Source organism: Callithrix jacchus, chromosome 8 (assembly GCF_049354715.1).
Source record: "Callithrix jacchus isolate 240 chromosome 8, calJac240_pri, whole genome shotgun sequence".
In the NCBI taxonomy this organism is placed as follows: Eukaryota; Metazoa; Chordata; class Mammalia; order Primates; family Cebidae; genus Callithrix; species Callithrix jacchus.
Genome location: NC_133509.1, coordinates 44,289,831 through 44,308,570, shown reverse-complemented (window position 1 = coordinate 44,308,570; position 18,740 = coordinate 44,289,831). Strand labels below are relative to the sequence as shown.

Genomic DNA, 18,740 nt, shown 5'->3' with positions numbered 1-18,740 from the left:
CCATAGGTTGCCTTTTCAGTCTGTTAATAGTATCCTTCGATGCAATCCAATCTGTCTACTTTTCCTTTTGTTGTTTGGGCCTTTGGTGTTATATCCAAGAAATCATTGCCAAAGGAAGCTCTCCTTCTATGTTTTAAGAGTTGTCAGCTGACAACAGTGGCTCCCGCCTTGTAATTCCAGCACATTGGGAGGCCGAAGGGGATGAATTGCGAGGTCAGGAGTTCAAGACCAGCCTGACCAAGATGCCCTGTCTTTACGAACAATACAAAAACTAGCTAGGTGTGGTGATGGGTGCCTGTAATTCCAGCTACTTGGTAGGCTGAGGCAGAGAATTGCTTGTACTCGGGAGTCAGAGGTTGCAGTGAGCCAAGATCACGCCACTGCACTCCAGCCTCGGTGTCAGAGTGAGACTCTTTCTCAAAAAAACAAGAGTTTTATAGCTTCAGACCTTACACTTAGATCTTTGATTCATTATTGAGATTTTCTTTTCTTTTTTTTTCTTTTTAACACGATATAAAGTAAGGCTTTAATTTCATTCTTTTGCCTGTGGATACGTAGTTTTTCCACACCATTTGTTGAAAGACTGTCCCTTCCCTGGTTGAAAAATCTTGGCATCCTTATTGAACTCATTTGACCATATGTGTAAGAGTTTCCTTCTGCACTCTGTATTCCATTCCAGTGGTCTCTGTATGTCTTTACTGCCGTACCACACTTTTGACCACCGTAGCTATTTTTTTTGAGACAGGGTCTTGCTCTGTCACCAGGCTGGAGTGCAGTGGTGCAATCTTGGCTCACTGCAACCTCTGCCTCCTGGGTTTAAGGGATTCTTCTGCCTCAGCCTCCCGAGTAGCTGGGACCACAGGTGTGTGCCACAACATCTGGCTAATTTTTGTATTTTGAGTAGAGATGCGGTTTTATCATGTTGGCCAGGATGGTCTTGATCTCTTGACCTCGTGATCTGCCCACCTCAGCCTCCCAAAGTGCTAGGATTACAGGCTTGAGCCACCATGCCCAGCCCACTGTAGTTTTTGATAATACATTTTGAAATTGAGAAGTAAAAAGACTTCCAACTTTGTTACTTTTTCAAGATTGCTTTTGCCATTTGAGATCTCTTGAAATTGCATATAAACTTTACACAATTTATAAGGATGAATTTTTTTATAATTGAAGAAAAAATGTCACTGAGATTTTGAGAGCAATTACACTAAACCTGTAGATCACTTTGAGTCACATTGACATCTTAACAAAACTAAGCCTTTTAATACATAAGTATTAGTTGCCTTTACCTTTGTTACACAACTGGTCTCTGGAACTTAAAATCCTGTCAGACTCTTTGCCTCCTGGTTGAGTTTATTCCTGTTTTATTCTTTTTGGTGCTATTGTAAACTGACTGTTTTCTTTCTTTCTTTCTTTCTTTCTTTCTTTCTTTCTTTCTTTCTTTCTTCCTTTCTTTTCTTTCTTTTTCTTTCTTTCTTTCTTTCCTTTCTTTTCTTTCTTTCTTAATAGTGTCTCACTATGTTGCCCAGGCTAGGGTAAGGTGGCTATTCACAGGCATAATTATTATAAAAACTGACAGCATTGACCTCCCAGGCTCAAGCGATTCTCCTACCTCAGCCTCCCAAGTAGCTGGGACTACAGGTATCCACAACCAAGCCAGCAGGAACTGTTTTCTTAATTCCCTTCTTGGATTGTTGACTGTTAGTGTGAAGAAATGCAGCTGACTTCTGTATGTTGATTTCATAATCCTGAAATTTGGAAAAATTATAAGTTCTAACAATTTATTTTGTGCAGTCTTCAGGATTTTCTACTAAAAAAATTATGTCATTTGTTTAGAGAGAAAATTTTACTTCTTCCTTTCCAATTTCAATGCCTTTTCTTTTTCCTTTCTTTCCTAATAACTCTGGCTGGTGTTTCCAGTATAATGAAAGCAGGCATCATTGTTTTATTACTCATCTTGGAAAACTTTGTCTCTCATCATTGAGAATAATACTAGCTGGAGGTTGTTCATATGACCTTCATTACGCTGAGATTGTTTCCATTTCTAGTCAGTATGTTTTTAATCATGAAAGGATATTAAACTTCACTAAATGCTTTTTCTGTACTAATTGAAACAAATTGTCATATGTTTTCTTTTCTTCATTCTGTTAATGTGGTATCTTACCCTAATATTTATATGGTAACCAACTCTCCATTCCAAAAATAAATCTTTTTTATTTTTTTTAATTGCATTTTAGGCTTTGGGGTACATGTGCAGAACATGCAAGACAGTTGCATAGGTACACACATGGCAGTGTGTTTTGCTGCCTTCCTCCCCTTCAACCCACATTTGGCATTTCTCCCCAGGCTATCCCTCCCCAGCTCCCTGCCCCCACTGTCCCTCCCCTATTCCCCCCAATGACCCCAGTGTTTAGTACTCCCTTCACTGTGTCCATGTGTTCTCATTTTTCATTACCCACCTATGAGTGAGAATATGTGGTATTTCATTTTCTGTTCTTGTGTCAGTTTGCTGAGAATGTTCTCCAGATTCATCCATGTCCCTACAAAGGAGAGAAACTCATCATTTCTGATTGCTGCATAATATTCCATGGTGTATATGTGCCACATTTTCCCAATCCAGTCTATCATCAATGGGCATTTGGGTTGGTTCCAGGTGTTTGCTATTGTAAATAGTGCTGCAATGAACATTTGTATGCATGTGTCCTTATAGTAGAACGATTTATAGTCCTTTGGTTATATGCCTAGTAATGAAATTGCTGGGTCAAATGCAATTTCTATATCTAAGGCCTTGAGGAATCGTCTTCCACACTGTCTTCCACAATGGTTGAACTAATTTACACTCCCACCAGCAGTGTAAAAGTGTTCCTATTTCTCCACATCCTCTCCAGCATCTGTTGTCTCCAGATTTTTTCATGATCGCCATTCTAACTGGCGTGAGATGGTATCTCAATGTGGTTTTGATTTGCATCTCTCTAATGACCAGTGATGATGAGCATTTTTTCATATGTTTGTTGGCCTCATGTATGTCTTCTTTTGTAAAGTGTCTGTTCATATCCTTTGCCCATTTTTGAATGGGCTTTTTTTTTCCTGTAAATCTTTTTGAGTTCTTTGTAAATTCTGGATATCAGCCCTTTGTCAGATGGGTAAACTGCAAAAATTTTTTCCCATTCTGTTGGTTGCCGATTCATTCTAGTGACTGTTTCTTTTGCTGTGCAGAAGCTGTGGAGTTTGATTAGGTCCCATTTGTCTATTTTGGCTTTTGTTGCCAATGCTTTTGGTGTTTTGGTCAGGAAGTCCTTGCCTACTTTTATATGCTGAATGGTTTTGCCTAGATTTTCTTCCAGAATTTTTATGGTGCCAGGTCTTATGTTTAAGTCATTAATCCATCTGGAGTTAATTTTAGTGTGAGGTGTCAGGAAGGGGTCCAGTTTTTGCTTTCTGCACATGGCTAGGCAGTTTTTCCAACACCATTTATTAAACAGGGAATCCTTTCCCCATTGCTTGTTTTTGTCAGGTTTATCAGAGATTGTATGGTGTAGATATGTTGTGTTGCCTCTGATGCCTCTGTTCTGTTCCATTGGTCTAGATCTCTGTTTTGGTACCAGTACCATGCTGTTTTGATTACTGTAGCCTTGTAGTATAGTTTAAAATCCGGTAGTGTGATGCCCCCTCGCTGTGTCTTTTTGCTTAGAATTGACTTGGCTATGCGGGCTCTCTTTTGGTTCCATATGAAGTTCATGGTGTTTTTTTACAGTTCTGTGAAGAAAGTCAATGATAGCTTGATGGGGATAGCGTTGATTCTGTAAATTACTTTTGGCAGTATAGCCATTTTCATGATATTAATTCTTCCTAACCATGAACATGGAATGTTTCTCCATCTGTTTGTGTCCTCTGTTATTTCATTGAGCAGTGGTTTGTAGTTTTTCTTGAAGAGGTCCCTTACGTTCCTTGTGAGTTTTATTCCTAGGTATTTTATTCTTTTTGTAGCAATTGTGAATGGCAGTATGTTCTTGATTTGGCTCTTTTTCAGTCTGTTATTGGTGTACAGGAATGCTTGTAATTTTTGCACATTGATTTTATATCCTGAGATTTTGCTGAAGTTGCTTATCAGTTTCAGGAGTTTTTGGGCTGAGGCGATGGGGTCTTCTAGGTATACTATCATGTTGTCTGCAAATAGAGACAATTTGGCTTCCACCTTTTCTATTTGAATACCCTTTATTTCTTTTTCTTGCATTATTGCTCTGACTAGAACTTCCAGTACTACATTGAATAGGAGTGGTGAAAGAGGGCATCCTTCTCTAGTGCCAGATTTCAAAAAGAATGCTTCCAGTTTTTGCCCATTCAGTATGATATTGGCTGTTGGTTTGTCATAAATAGCTTTTATTACTTTGAGATATGTTCCATCAATACCTACTTCATTGAGGGTTTTTAGCATAATGGGCTGTTGAATTTTGTCAAAGTCCTTCTCTGCATCAATTGAGATAATCATGTGGTTTTGGTTTTTGGTTCTGTTTATGTGGTGAATTACGTTTATAGACTTGTGTGTGTTGAACCAGTCTTGCATCCCCAGGATGAATCCTACTTGATCGTGATGGATAAATTTTTTGATGTGCTGTTGCAATCGGCTTGCCAGTATTTTATTGAATATTTTTGGATCTATGTTCATCATGGATATTGGCCTGAAGTTTTCTTTTTTTGTTGAGTCTCTGCTGGGTTTTGGTAACAGGATAATGTTGGTCTCATAAAATGACTTGGGAAGGATTCCCTCTTTTTGGATTATTTGGAATAGTTTCAGAAGGAATGGTACCAGATCCTCTTTGTGTGTCTGGTAGAATTTGGCTGTGAACCCATCTGGACCTGGGCTTTTTTGGAGCAGTAGGCTCTTAATTGCTGCCTCGACTTCTGACCTTGTTATTGATCTATTCATAGTTTCAGCTTCCTCCTGATTTAGGCTTGGGAGGACACAGCTGTCCAGGAATTTATCCATTTTTTCCAGGTTTACTAGTTTATGCGCATAGAGTTGTTTGTAATATTCTCTGATGGTGGTTTGAATTTCTGTGGAATCTGTGGTGATTTCCCCTTTATCATTTCTTATTGCATCTATTTGGTTGTTCTCTCTTTTCTTTTTTATCAGTCTGGCTAGTGGTCTATTTTGTTGATCTTTTTAAAAAACCAGCTGTTGAGGGGAGACGACTCAAGATGGCGCTGTGAGAACAACCCAGGGTTGAGGCTCTCACTGGATGTGCAGAGAAGGTGAGTCAGGGACGCATTTCTAGATGGACCTTTGTTGCCCACAGAACGGGGAAATTCCCAGATATAAAACAAATGTGGGATGCCAGCCAGAGATCTTGACTGGTGTAGCCAGCAGCCAGTGCGGCTGCGGCCCGCGCCAAAGTGCACTGTTCCGGGTGCCCTGTTGAACTGGCAACCTGAGACCTGAGAGGGCTGAACTTGAGACTGAACAGGACTTGAACAGTGAGCCAGCCCAGGACAAAGCGTTAGGGGTAGCGCAGTGTGACAAAACGGGATTCCAAACGCTTGCTGCTAGGAGGTTACCTTAAGGTGCAGCTCCGTGCGGGAGGGGCGTCCACCATTACCGAGGCAATCAGCCCCTACTGAGGTACACGCCCATTGCTGACGCACCCTGCCATTGCTGAGGCAAACCGGTAAAACAGAGAGACTCCGCCGCAGGGCAGAGCCCGTGGCTGCAGGGCAGAGACCGCAGAAACAGGGTGAAACTCACACCAGCAGGGCAGAGCCGCGGCATGACAAGACTGCCTCCTAGCTGGGCAGGACAACCCGGCAGACACTCAAAAATAAAGCCCCAACCCCTTCAAAAAGAGCAGCTGAGAAAAAAAGGGCTTTTTTGAGTTCTGTTGCAGCAGAATTAAACATAGCAGCCTAACAGCCCTGAATGAACATCAGAGCTCACAGCTGAGCACTTGAGCTCCTATAAAGTACAGACTGTCTCCTCAAGCAGCTCCCTGACCCCACTATATCCAAAAGACTGACATTTGGCAGGCATCATCCTGGGACAAAGATAGCAGAAAAAGAAACGGGTAGCATCCCTACTGTTCCGCAGCTGCTATAGGTGTACCCCAGGCAAGCAGGGCCTGGAGTGGACCTCAGCAGTCATACAGCAAAGGGGCTAGACTGGTAGAAGAAAAACCAAGTAACAGAAATACTTCATCATCAACAATCTGAGGGTCCACCCAGAGACCCAATCGAAAAGTCAGCAACCACACAGACGACAGGTGGATAAATCCACAAAGATGGGAAGAAACCAGTGAAAAAAGGAGGAAAACACCCGAAACCAGAACACCTCGACTCCTAGAAAAGACCAAAACTCCTCACCAGCAAGGGAACAAAGCTGGATGGAGAATGACTGTGACAAAATGATGGAATTAGACGTCAGAAGGTGGATAATGAGAAACTTTTGTGAGCTAAAAGAACATGTTTCAAATCAATGCAAAGAAACTAAGAACCTTGAAAAAAAATTCGCAGAAATGATAACAAGAATGGATAACATAAAGAGGAATATGAATGAATTAAAGGAGATGAAAAACACAATACGAGAACTTGGTGAAGCATGCACAAGTTTCAATAGCGGAATTGACCAAGCAGAAGAAAGAATTTCAGAAGTCGAAGATCAACTCAATGAAATAAAATGAGAAACCAAGATCAGAGAAAAAAGCGCAAAAAGGAATGAACAAAGTCTTCAAGAAATGTGGGACTATGTGAAGAGACCTGACCTACGTTTGACAGACAACCCAGAATGTGACGAAGAGAATGAATCCAAGTTGGAAAATACTCTTCAGGACATTATCCAGGAAAATTACCCCCACCTGGCAAGACAAGCCAACACTCAAATGCAGGAAATACAGAGAACACCACAAAGATATTCCACAAGAAGAGCAACCCCAAGGCACATAATCGTCCGATTCAACAAGGTTGAAATAAAGGAGAAAATACTAAGGGCAGCCAGAGAGAAAGGTCGGGTCACCCACAAAGGAAAGCCCATCAGACTCACAGCAGATCTCTCGGCAGAAACTCTGCAAGCCAGAATAGAGTGGGGGCCAATATTCAACATGCTTAAAGAAAAGAACTTTCAACCCAGAATTTCATATCTAGCCAAACTGAGCTTCAGAATTGAAGGAAAAATAAAATCCTTTGTGAACAAGCAAGTACTCAGAGATTTTGTCACCACCAGGCCTGCTTTACAAGAGCTCCTGAAAGAGGCACTATGCATAGAATGGAACAACCAGTACCAGCCATTCCAAAATCACACTAATTGCTAAAGAGCATCAACATAATAAAGAATCTACAACAACTAACGGGCAAAACAGCCACGTAGCATCAAAATGGCAGTATCAAATTCACACATAACAATACTAACCCTAAATGTAAATGGACTAAATGCACCAATCAAAAGACACAGACTGGCAAATTGGATAAAAATCCAAAACCCATCAGTGTGCTGTATTCAGGAAACCCATCTCACACGCAAGGATACACAAAGGCTCAAGATAAAGGGATGTAGGAAGATTTACCAAGCAAATGGAGAGTAAAAAAAAAAAAAAAGCAGGAGTTACAATTCTCATCTCTGATAAAATAGACTTTAAAGCAACAAAGATGAAAAGAGACAAAGAAGACCATTACATAATGGTAAAAGGATCGATACAACAAGAAGAGCTAACGATCCTAAACATATATGGACCCAATGCAGGAGCACCCAGATACATAAGGCAAGTTCTTAAAGACTTACAAAGAGACTTAGACTCCCACACAATTATAGTGGGAGACTTTAACACCCCACTGTCAATATTAGACAGATCAAACAGACAGAAAATCAACAAGGATATCCAGGGCTTGAACTCAGACCTGGAGCAAGCAAACCTGATAGACATCTACCGAACTCTCCACCCCAAATCCACAGAATATACATTCTTCTCAGCACCACATCACACCTACTCTAAAACTGACCACATAATTGGAATTAAAGCACTGCTCAGCAAATGCAAAACAACTGAAATCATAACAAACAGCCTCTCAGACCATAGTGCAATCAAGTTAGAACTCAGCATTCAGTAACCAACCCAGAACCGCACAGCTTCATGGAAACTGAACAACTGGCTCTTGAATGTTGACTGGATAAACAACGAAATGAAGGCAGAAATAAAGAAGTTCGTTGAAACCAATGAGAACGAAGACACAACATGCCAGAATCTCTGGGACACATTTAAAGCAGTCTCTAGAGGAAAGTATATAGCAATAAGTGCCCATATGAGGAGAATGGAGAGATCCAAAATTGACACCCTATCGTCAAAATGGAAAGAGCTAGAGGAGCAAGATCAAAAAAACTCAAAACCCAGCAGAAGACAAGAAATAACTAAGATCAGAGCTGAACTGAAGGAGATTGAGACACGAAAAACCCTCCAAAAAATTAATAAATCCAAGAGCTGGTTTTTTGAAAAGATCAACAAAATAGACAGACCACTAGCCAGATTGATTAAAAAGAAAAGAGAGAACAACCAAATAGATGCAATAAAAAATGATAAAGGGGAAATCACCACAGATTCCACAGAAATTCAAACCATCATCAGAGAATATTACAAACAACTCTACACAAATAAGCTAGCAATCCTGAAAGAAATGGATAAACTCCTGGACTCCTGTGTCCTCCCAAGCCTAAACCAGGAGGAAGCTGAAACTATGAATAGACCAATAACAAGGTCAGAAGTCGAGGCAGCAATTAAGAGCCTACCACACAAAAAAAGCCCAGGTCCAGATGGATTCACAGCCGAATTCTACCAGACACACAAATAGTAGCTGGTACCATTCCTGAAACTATTCCAAATAATCCAAAAAGAAGGAATCCTTCCCAAATCATTCTATGAGACCAATATCATCCTGATACCAAAACCCGGCAGAGACCTAACAAGAACAGAAAACTTTAGGCCAATATCCATGATGAACATAGATGCAAAAATCTTCAATAAAATATTGGCAAGCTGATTGCAACAGCAAATCAAGAAACTTATCCACCATGATCAAGTAGGATTCATCCCGGGGATGCAAGGCTGGCTCAACATATGCAACTCTATAAACGTAATTGACCACATAAACAGAACGATAAACAAAAACCACATGATTATCTCAATTGATGCAGAGAAGGCATTTGACAAAATTCAACAGCCCTTTATGCTAAAAACCCTCAATAAACTCGGTATCGATGGAACGTATCTCAAAGTAATAAAAGCTATTTATGACAAACCAACAGCCAATATCATACTGAATGGGCAAAAACTGGAAGCATTCCCTTTGAAATCCAACACTAGACAAGGATGCCCTCTTTCACCACTCCTATTCAATATAGTACTGGAAGTTCTAGCCATAGCAATCAGGCAAGAAAAAGAAATAAAGGGTATTCAAATAAAAAAGGTGGAAGCCAAACTGTCTCTATTTGCAGATGACATGATAGTATACCTAGAAGACCCCATCGCCTCAGCCCAAAAACTCCTGAAACTGATAAGCAACTTCAGCAAAGTCTCAGGATATAAAATCAATGTGCAAAAATCACAAGCCTTCCTCTACACCAATAACAGACTTAAAGAAAGCCAAATCAAGAACGAACTGCCATTCACAATTGCTACAAAAAGAATAAAATACCTTGGAATACAACTCACAAGGAACGTAAGGGACCTCTTCAAGGAAAACTACAAACCACTGCTCAACGAAGTCAGAGAGGACACAAACCGATGGAGAAACATTCCATGTTCATGGTTAGGAAGAATTAATATCGTAAAAATGGCTATACTGCCCAAAGTAATTTACAGAATCAATGCTATACCCATCAAGCTACCATTGACTTTCTTCACAGAACTGGAGAAAACCACCACGAACTTCATATGGAACCAAAAGAGAGCCCGCATAACCAAGTCAATTCTAAGCAAAAAGAACACAGCGAGGGGCATCACACTACCGGATTTCAAACTATACTACAAGGCTACAGTAATCAAAACAGCATGGTACTGGTACCAAAACAGAAATATAGACCAATGGAACAGAACAGAGACAACACAACATATCTACAACCACACAGTCTTTGATAATCCTGTCAAAAACAAGCAATGGGGAAAGGATTCCCTGTTCAACAAATGGTTTTGGGAAAACTGGCTAGCCACGTGCAGCATGCAGAAACTGAACCCCTTCCTGACATCTTACACTAAAATTAACTCCAGATGGATTAAAGACTTAAACATAAGACCTGGCACCATAAAAACCCTAGAAGGAAATCTAGGAAAAACTATCCAGGACGTAGGAGTAGGCAAGGACTTCATGAACAAAACACCAAAAGCATTGGCAACAAAAGCCAAAATAGACAAATGGGACCTAGTGAAACGCACCGCAAAAGAAACAGTCAATAGAGTGAATCGGCAACCAACAGAATGGGAAAAAATGTTTGCAGTTTACCCATCTGACAAAGGGCTGATATCCAGAATTTAGAAAGAACTCAAACTGATTTACAGGAAAAAAACAAACAAGCCCATTCAAAAGTGGGCAAAGGATATGAACAGACACTTTACGAAAGAAGACATATATGAGGCCAACAATCATATGAAAAAATGCTCATCGTCACTGGTCATCAGAGAGATGCAAATCAAAACCACATTGAGATACCATCTCACGCCAGTTAGAATGGCAATCATTAAAAAATCTGGAGACAACAGATGCTGGAGAGGATGTGGAGAAAAAGGAACACTTTTACACTGTTGGTGGGAGTGTAAATTAGTCCAATCACTGTGGAAGACAGTGTGGCGATTCCTCAAGGCCTTAGAAATAGAAATTCCATTTGACCCAGCAATCCCATTACTGGGTATATATCCAAAAGACTATAAGTCGTTCTACAATAAGGACACATGTACACGAATGTTCATTGCAGCACTGTTTACAATAGCAAAGACCTGGAATCAACCCAAATGCCCATTGATGATAGACTGGATTGGAAAAATGTGGCACATATACACCATGGAATATTATGCAGCAATCAGAAATGATGAGTTTGTGTCATTTGTAGGGACATGGATGAATCTGGAGAACATCATCCTCAGCAAACTGACACAAGAACAGAAAATGAAACACCGCATATTCTCACTCATAGGTGGGTGATGAAAAATGAGAACGCATGGACACAGAGAGAAGAGTACTAAACACTGGGGTCTATTGGGGGAAATGGGGAGGGCCAGTGGGAGGGGAGGTGGGGAGGGATAGCCTGGGGAGAAATGCCAAATGTGGGTGAAGGGGAGAATGGAAGCAAAACACACTGCCATGTGTGTACCTATGCAACTGTCTTGCATGTTCTGCACGTGTACCCCCAAACCTAAAATGCAATAAAAAATTAAAAAATAAAAAATAAATAAAAAACCAGCTGTTGAATTTATTAATTTTTTGAAGGGTTTTTTGTGTCTCTATCTCCTTCACTGCTGCTCTGATCTTAGTTATTTCTTGTCTTCTGCTAGGTTTTGTGTTTTTTTTATCTTGCTTCTCAAGCTATTTTAATTTTGACGATAGGGTGTCAATTTTGGATCTATCCACTTTTCTCATATGGGCACTTATTGCTATATATTTTCCTCTAAAGACTGCTTTAAATGTGTCCCAGAGATTTTGGCATGTTGTGTCTTCGTTCTTGATGGGTTTGAATATCTTCTTTATTTCTGCCTCCATTTCATTGTTTATTTAGTCAACATTCAAGAGCCAGTTGTTCAGTTTCCATGAAGCTGTGTGGTGCTGGGTTAGTTTCTGAATTTTGAGTTCTTTTCATTTTTTTTATTTTTAAATTTATATGTTTATTTTTTACTTTTTTAATTTTTTAAATTTTTTATTGGATTTTAGATTTTGGGGTACATGAGCAGAGCATGTAAGACAGTTGCGTAGGAACACACATGGCAGTGTGCTTTTCTTTCCTTCTCCCCTTCACCCACATTGGGCATCTCTCCCCAGACTATCCCTCCCCACCTCCCCCTCCCACTGGCCCTCCCCTTTTTCCCCAATAGACCCCAGTGTTTAGTACTCCCCTTTCTGTGTCCATGTGTTCTCATTTTTCATCACCCACCTATGAGTGAGAATATGCGGTGTTTCATTTTCTGTTCTTGTGTCAGTTTGCTGAGGATGACGTTCTCCAGATTCATCCATGTCCCTACAAATGACACAAACTCATCATTTCTGATTGCTGCATAATATTCTATGGTGTATATGTGCCACATTTTTCCAATCCAGTCTATCATCAATGGGCATTTGGGTTGATTCCAGGTCTTTGCTATTGTAAACAGTGCTGCAATGAACATTCGTGTACATGTGTCCTCATAGTAGAACAATTTATAGTCTTTTGGATATATACCCAGTAATGGGATTGCTGGGTCAAATGGAATTTCTATTTCTAAGGCCTTGAGGAATCACCACACTGTCTTCCACAGTGATTGGACTAATTTACACTCCCACCAACAGTGTAAAAGTGTTCCTTTTTCTCCACATCCTCTCCAGCATCTGTTGTCTCCAGATTTTTTAATGATTGCCATTCTAACTGGCGTGAGATGGTATCTCAATGTGGTTTTGATTTGCATCTCTCTGATGACCAGTGACGATGAGCATTTTTTCATATGATTGTTGGCCTCATATATGTCTTCTTTCGTAAAGTGTCTGTTCATATCCTTTGCCCACTTTTGAATGGGCTTGTTTTTTTTCCTGTAAATCAGTTTGAGTTCTTTGTAAATTCTGGATATCAGCCCTTTGTCAGATGGGTAAACTGCAAACATTTTTTCCCATTTTGTTGGTTGCCAATCCCCTCTAGTGACTGTTTCTTTTGCCATGCAGAAGCTGTGGAGTTTCATTAGGTCCCATTTGTCTATTTTGGCTTTTGTTGCCAATGCTTTTGGTGTTTTGTTCATGAAGTCCTTGCCTACTCCTATGTCCTGGATAGTTTTGCCTAGATTTCCTTCTAGGGTTTTTATGGTGCCAGGTCTTATGTTTAAGTCTTTAATCCATCTGGAGTTAATTTTAGTGCAAGGTGTTAGGAAGGGGTCCAGTTTCTGCTTTCTGCACATGGCTAGCCAGTTTTCCCAACACCATTTGTTAAACAGGGAATCCTTTCCCCCTTGCTTGTTTTTGTGAGGTTTATCAAAGATTGTATAGTTGTAGATATGTTGTGTTGCCTCTGGTGCCTCTGTTTTGTTCCATTGGTCTAGATCTCTGTTTTGGTACCAGTACCATGCTGTTTTGATTACTGTAGCCTTGTAGTATAGTTTGAAATCCGGTAGTGTGATGCCCCCCGCTGTGTTCTTTTTGCTTAGAATTGACTTGGCTATGCGGGCTCTCTTTTGGTTCCATATGAAGTTCATGGTGGTTTTTTCCAGTTCTGTGAAGAAAGTCAATGGTAGCTTGATGGGGATAGCGTTGATTCTGTAAATTACTTTGGGCAGTATAGCCATTTTTACGATATTAATTCTTCCTAACCATGAACATGGAATGTTTCTCCATCGGTTTGTGTCCTCTCTGATTTCGTTGAGCAGTGATTTGTAGTTCTCCTTGAAGAGGTCCCTTACGTTCCTTGTGAGTTGTATTCCAAGGTATTTTATTCTTTTTGTAGCAATTGTGAATGGCAGTTCGCTCTTGATTTGGCTTTCTTTAAGTCTGTTATTGGTGTAGACGAATGCTTGTGATTTTTGCACATTGATTTTATATCCTGAGACTTTGCTGAAGTTGCTTATCAGTTTCAGGAGTTTTTGGGCTGAGGTGATGGGGTCTTCTAGGTATACTATCATGTCTTCTGCAAATAGAGACAATTTGGCTTCCACCTTTCCTATTTGAATACCCTTTATTTCTTTTTCTTGCCTGATTGCTCTGGCTAGAACTTCCAGAACTATATTGAATAGGAGTGGTGAAAGAGGGCATCCTTGTCTAGTGCCGGATTTCAAAGGGAATGCTTCCAGTTTTTGCCCATTCAGTATGATATTGGCTGTTGGTTTGTCATAAATAGCTTTTATTACTTTGAGATACGTTCCATCGATACCGAGTTTATTGAGGGTTTTTAGCATAAAGGGCTGTTGAATTTTGTCAAATGCCTTCTCTGCATCAATTGAGATAATCATGTGGTTTTTGTTTTTGGTTTTGTTTATGTGGTGAATTACGTTGATAGACTTGCGTATGTTTAACCAGCCTTGCATCCCCGGGATGAATCCTACTTGATCATGGTGAATAAGTTTTTTGATTTGCTGTTGCATTCGGCTTGCCAATATTTTATTGAAGATTTTTGCATCTATGTTCATCATGGATATTGGCCTGAAGTTTTCTGTTCTTGTTAGGTCTCTGCCGGGTTTTGGTATCAGGATGATGTTGGTCTCGTAAAATGATTTGGGAAGTATTCCCTCTTTTCGGGTTTTTAAAAATAGTTTTAGAAGGAATGGTACCAGCTCCTCTTTGTGTGTCTGGTAGAATTCAGCTGTGAACCCGTCTGGACCTGGGCTTTTTTTGTGTGGTAGGCTCTTAATTGCTGCCTCGACTTCTGACCTTGTTATTGGTCTATTCATAGTTTCAGCTTCCTCCTGGTTTAGGCTTGGGAGGACACAGGAGTCAAGGAGTTTATCCATTTCTTCCAGGTTTACTAGTTTATGTGCATAGAGTTGTTTGTAATATTCTCTGATGATGGTTTGAATTTCTGTGGAATCTGTGGTGATTTCCCCTTTATCATTTTTTATTGCATCTATTTGGTTGTTGTCTCTTTTCTTTTTAATCAATCTGGCTAGTGGTCTGTCTATTTTGTTGATCTTTTCAAAAAACCAGCTCTTGGATTTATTAATTTTTTGGAGGGTTTTTCGTGTCTCTATCTCCTTCAGTTCAGCTCTGATCTTAGTTATTTCTTGTCTTCTGCTGGGTTTTGAGTTTTTTTGATCTTGCTCCTCTAGCTCTTTCCATTTTGACGATAGGGTGTCAATTTTGGATCTCTCCATTCTCCTCATATGGGCACTTATTGCTATATACTTTCCTCTAGAGACTGCTTTAAATGTGTCCCAGAGGTTCTTGCATGTTGTGTCTTCGTTCTCATTGGTTTCGAAGAACTTCTTTATTTCTGACTTCATTTCATTGTTTACCCAGTCAACATTCAAGAGCCAGTCGTTCAGTTTCCATGAAGCTGTGCGGTTCTGGGTTGGTTTCTGTATTCTGAGTTCTAACTTGATTGCACTATGGTCTGAGAGGCTGTTTGTTATAATATCAGTTGTTTTGCATTTGTTGAGCAGTGCTTTACTTCCAATTATGTGGTCAATTTTTGAGTAGGTGTGATGTGGTGCTGAGAAGAATGTATATTCTGTGGATTTGGAGTGGAGAGTTCTGTGAATGTCTATCAGGTTTGCTTGCTCCAGGTCTGAGTTCAAGCCCTGGATATCCTTGTTGATTTTCTGTCTGGTTGATCTGTCTAATATTGACAGTGGAGTGTTAAAGTCTCCCAGTATTATTGTGTGGGTGTCTAAGTCTCTTTGTAAGTCATTAAGAACTTGCCTTATGTATCTGGGTGCTCCTGAAATGGGTCCATATATGTTTAGGATCGTTAGCTCTTCTTGTTTTATCGATCCTTTTACCAGTATGTAATGGCCTTCTTTGTCTCTTTTCATCTTTGTTGCTTTAAAGTCTATTTTATCAGAGATGAAAATTGCAAGTACTGCTTTTTTTTGCTCTCCATTTGCTTGGTAAGTGTTCCTCCATCCCTTTATTTTGAGCCTTTGTGTATCCTTGCATGTGAGATGGGTTTCCTGGATACAGCACACTGATTGGTTTTGGATTTTTATCCAATTTTTCTGTCTGTGTCTTTTGATTGGTGTATTTAGTCCAGTTACATTTAGCGTTAATATTGTTATGTGTGAATTTGATACTGCCATTTTGATGCTAAGTGACTGTTTTGCCTGTTAGTTGTTGTAGAATCTTCATTATGTTGATGCTCTTTAACTTTTAGTGTGATTTTGGAATGGCTGGTTCTGGTTGTTTTTTTCTATGTGTAGTGCCTCTTTTAGGAGCTCTTGTAAAGCTGGCCTGGTGGTGACAAAATCTCTGGGTGCTTGCTTGTTCGCAACGGATTTTATTTTTCCTTTACTTCTGAAGCTCAGTTTTGCTGGATATGAAATTCTGGGTTTAAAGTTCTTTTCTTTAAGAATGTTGAATATTGGCCCCCACTCTCTTCTGGCTTGTAGTGTTTCTGCCGAGAGATCTGCTGTGAGTCTGATGGGCTACCCTTTGTGGGTAACTCGACCTTTCTCTCTGGCTGCCCTTAGTATTTTCTCCTTCATTTCAACCTTGTTGAATCTGACGATTATGTGCCTTGGGGTTGCTCTTCTTGCAGAATATCTTTGTGGTGTTCTCTGTATTTCCTGCATTTGAGTGTTGGCCTGTCTTTCTAGGTGTGGGAAGTTTTCCTGGATGATGTCCTGAAGAGTATTTTCCAGCTTGGATTCATTCTCTTCATCCCCTTCTGGTACACCTATCAAACGTAGATTAGGTCTTTTCACATAGTCCCACATTTCTTGGAGACTTTGTTCATTTCTTTTTGTGCTTTTTTCTCTAATCTTGGTTTCTTGTTTTATTTCATTGAGTTGGTCTTCGACTTCAGATATTCTTTCTTCTGCTTGGTCAATTCGGCTATTGAAACTTGTGCATGCTTCGTGAAGTTCTCGTATTGTGTTTTTCAGCTCCTTTAATTCATTCATATTCCTCTCTAAGTTATCCATTCTTGTTATCATTTCCTCATATCTATTTTTAAGTTCCTTAGTTTCTCTGCATTGATTTAGAACATGTTCTTTTAGCTCACAAAAGTTTCTCATTACCCACCTTCTGAAGTCTTATTCCGTCATTTCGTCACAGTCATTCTTTGTCCCGCTTTGTTCCGTTGCTGGTGAGGAGTTTTGGTCCTTTCTAGGAGGCGAGGTGTTCTGGTTTCGGGTGTTTTCCTCCTTTTTGTGCTGGTTTCTTCCCATCTTTGTGGATTTATCCGCTTGTCATCTGCGTAGTTGCTGACTTTTCAATTGGGTCTCTGCGTGGACACCCAGATTGTTGATGATGAAGTATTTCTGTTACTTGATTTTCCTTCTACCAGCCTAGCCCCTTCACTGTACGACTGCTGAGGTCCACTCCAGGCCCTGCTTGTTTGGGGTGCACCTCTAGCAGCTGTGGCACAGTGAGGGATGCTACCCGTTTCTTTTTCTGCTATCTTTGTCCCAGGATGATGCCTGCCAAATGTCAGTCTTTTGGATATAGTGGGGTCAGGGAGCTGCTTGAGGAGACAGTCTGTACTTTTTTGGAGCTCAATTGCTGAGCTGTGAGCTCTGTTGTTCATTCAGGGCTGTTAGGCTGCTATGTTTGATTCTGCTGCAACAGAGCTCCTTAAAAAAACCCTTTTTTTCTCAAATGCTCAGTGTTGGGGGGTTCCGGCTTTATTTTTGATGTCCAATGAGGTGTCCTGCCCAGCTAGAAGGCAGACTAGCCACTGTTTGGCTGCTGAGGCTCTGCCCTGCTGTTGTGTGATTCGCCCTGTTCCTGCAGGCTCTGCTGTGGTCTCCGCCACGCCCTGCGGCAGAGTCTCTTTGTTGTAGCGTGTTGCCTCAGCAACGGCAGGCTGCGTCAGCGGTGGGCATGTATCTTAGTAGGGTCGGGTTGCCTCGGTAATGGCTGGCTGCGTCAGCAGTGGGCGTGTATCTCAGTTGGGGCGGGTTGCCTCGGTAGTGGTGGACGCCCCTCCCCCACAGAGCGTCTCGGACCGTCTGCTCGGGATAGTTTGAAATCACGGTTTTGTTCGTCCCACTGGGTGTCCCAAACGATCTGTCCCTGCAATCCCCTGGGCTGGCCTACTGTCCAAGTCTCGTTCAGTCTCAAGTCCAGCCCTCTCAAGTCTCAGGTTGCTGGTTCAACAGGGCACCCGGACAAGCGCACCCTGTGGGGATTGCTGGGTAGGGCCGGCCACCACTGCCCCGGCTGCCGGCTTCGCCAGGCAGACCTACTGCCTGGCGTCCCGTGTCTTTTTTATACTTGGGAGTTTCCCCGTTCTGTGGGCAACAAAGATCAGTCTGGAAATGCAGCTCCGACTCACCGTTTGCGGATTCAATGAGAGCTCCAATCCTGGGTTGTTCTCACAGCGCCATCTTGAGTCCTCCCCCTGAATTTTGAGTTCTAACTTGATATCACTATAGTCTGAGAGAGTCTTATGATTTCAGTTGTTTTGCATTTGCTGAGGAGTGCTTTACTTCCAATTATGTGGTCTATTTTTGAGTAGGTATGATGTGGTGCTGAGAAGAATGTATATTCTGTGAATTTAGGGTGGAGAGTTCTGTAAATGTCTATCAGGTTTGCTTGTTCCCGGTCTGAGTTCAAGCCCTGTATATCTTTGTGAATTGTTTGTCTGGTTGATCTGTCTAATATTGACAGTGGAGTGTTAAAGTCTCCCACTATTATTGTGTGGGAGTCTAAGTCTCTTTGTAAGTCGTTAAGAATTTGCCTTATATACCTGGGTGCTCCTGTATTCGGGCCATATATATTTAGGATTGTTTGCTCTTCTTGTTGTATTGATCGTTTTACCATTATGTAATAACCTTCTTTGTCTCTTTTGATCTTTGTTGCTTTAAAGTCTATTTTATCAGAGATGAGAATTGTAACTCCTGCTTATTTATTTATTTATTTATTTTTTGCTCTTCATTTGTTTGGTAAATCTT

The 18,740-nt window shown here is 40.7% G+C and overlaps 1 long non-coding RNA gene across 1 annotated transcript in view; it reads left to right on the top strand.

Annotated features, from left to right (window-relative positions):
• The window catches only part of LOC103791097 (uncharacterized), a 101,602-nt gene that overhangs the window by 62,394 nt on the left and 20,468 nt on the right, over positions 1 to 18,740 (top strand). The gene's annotated exons all lie outside the window — the stretch shown is intronic.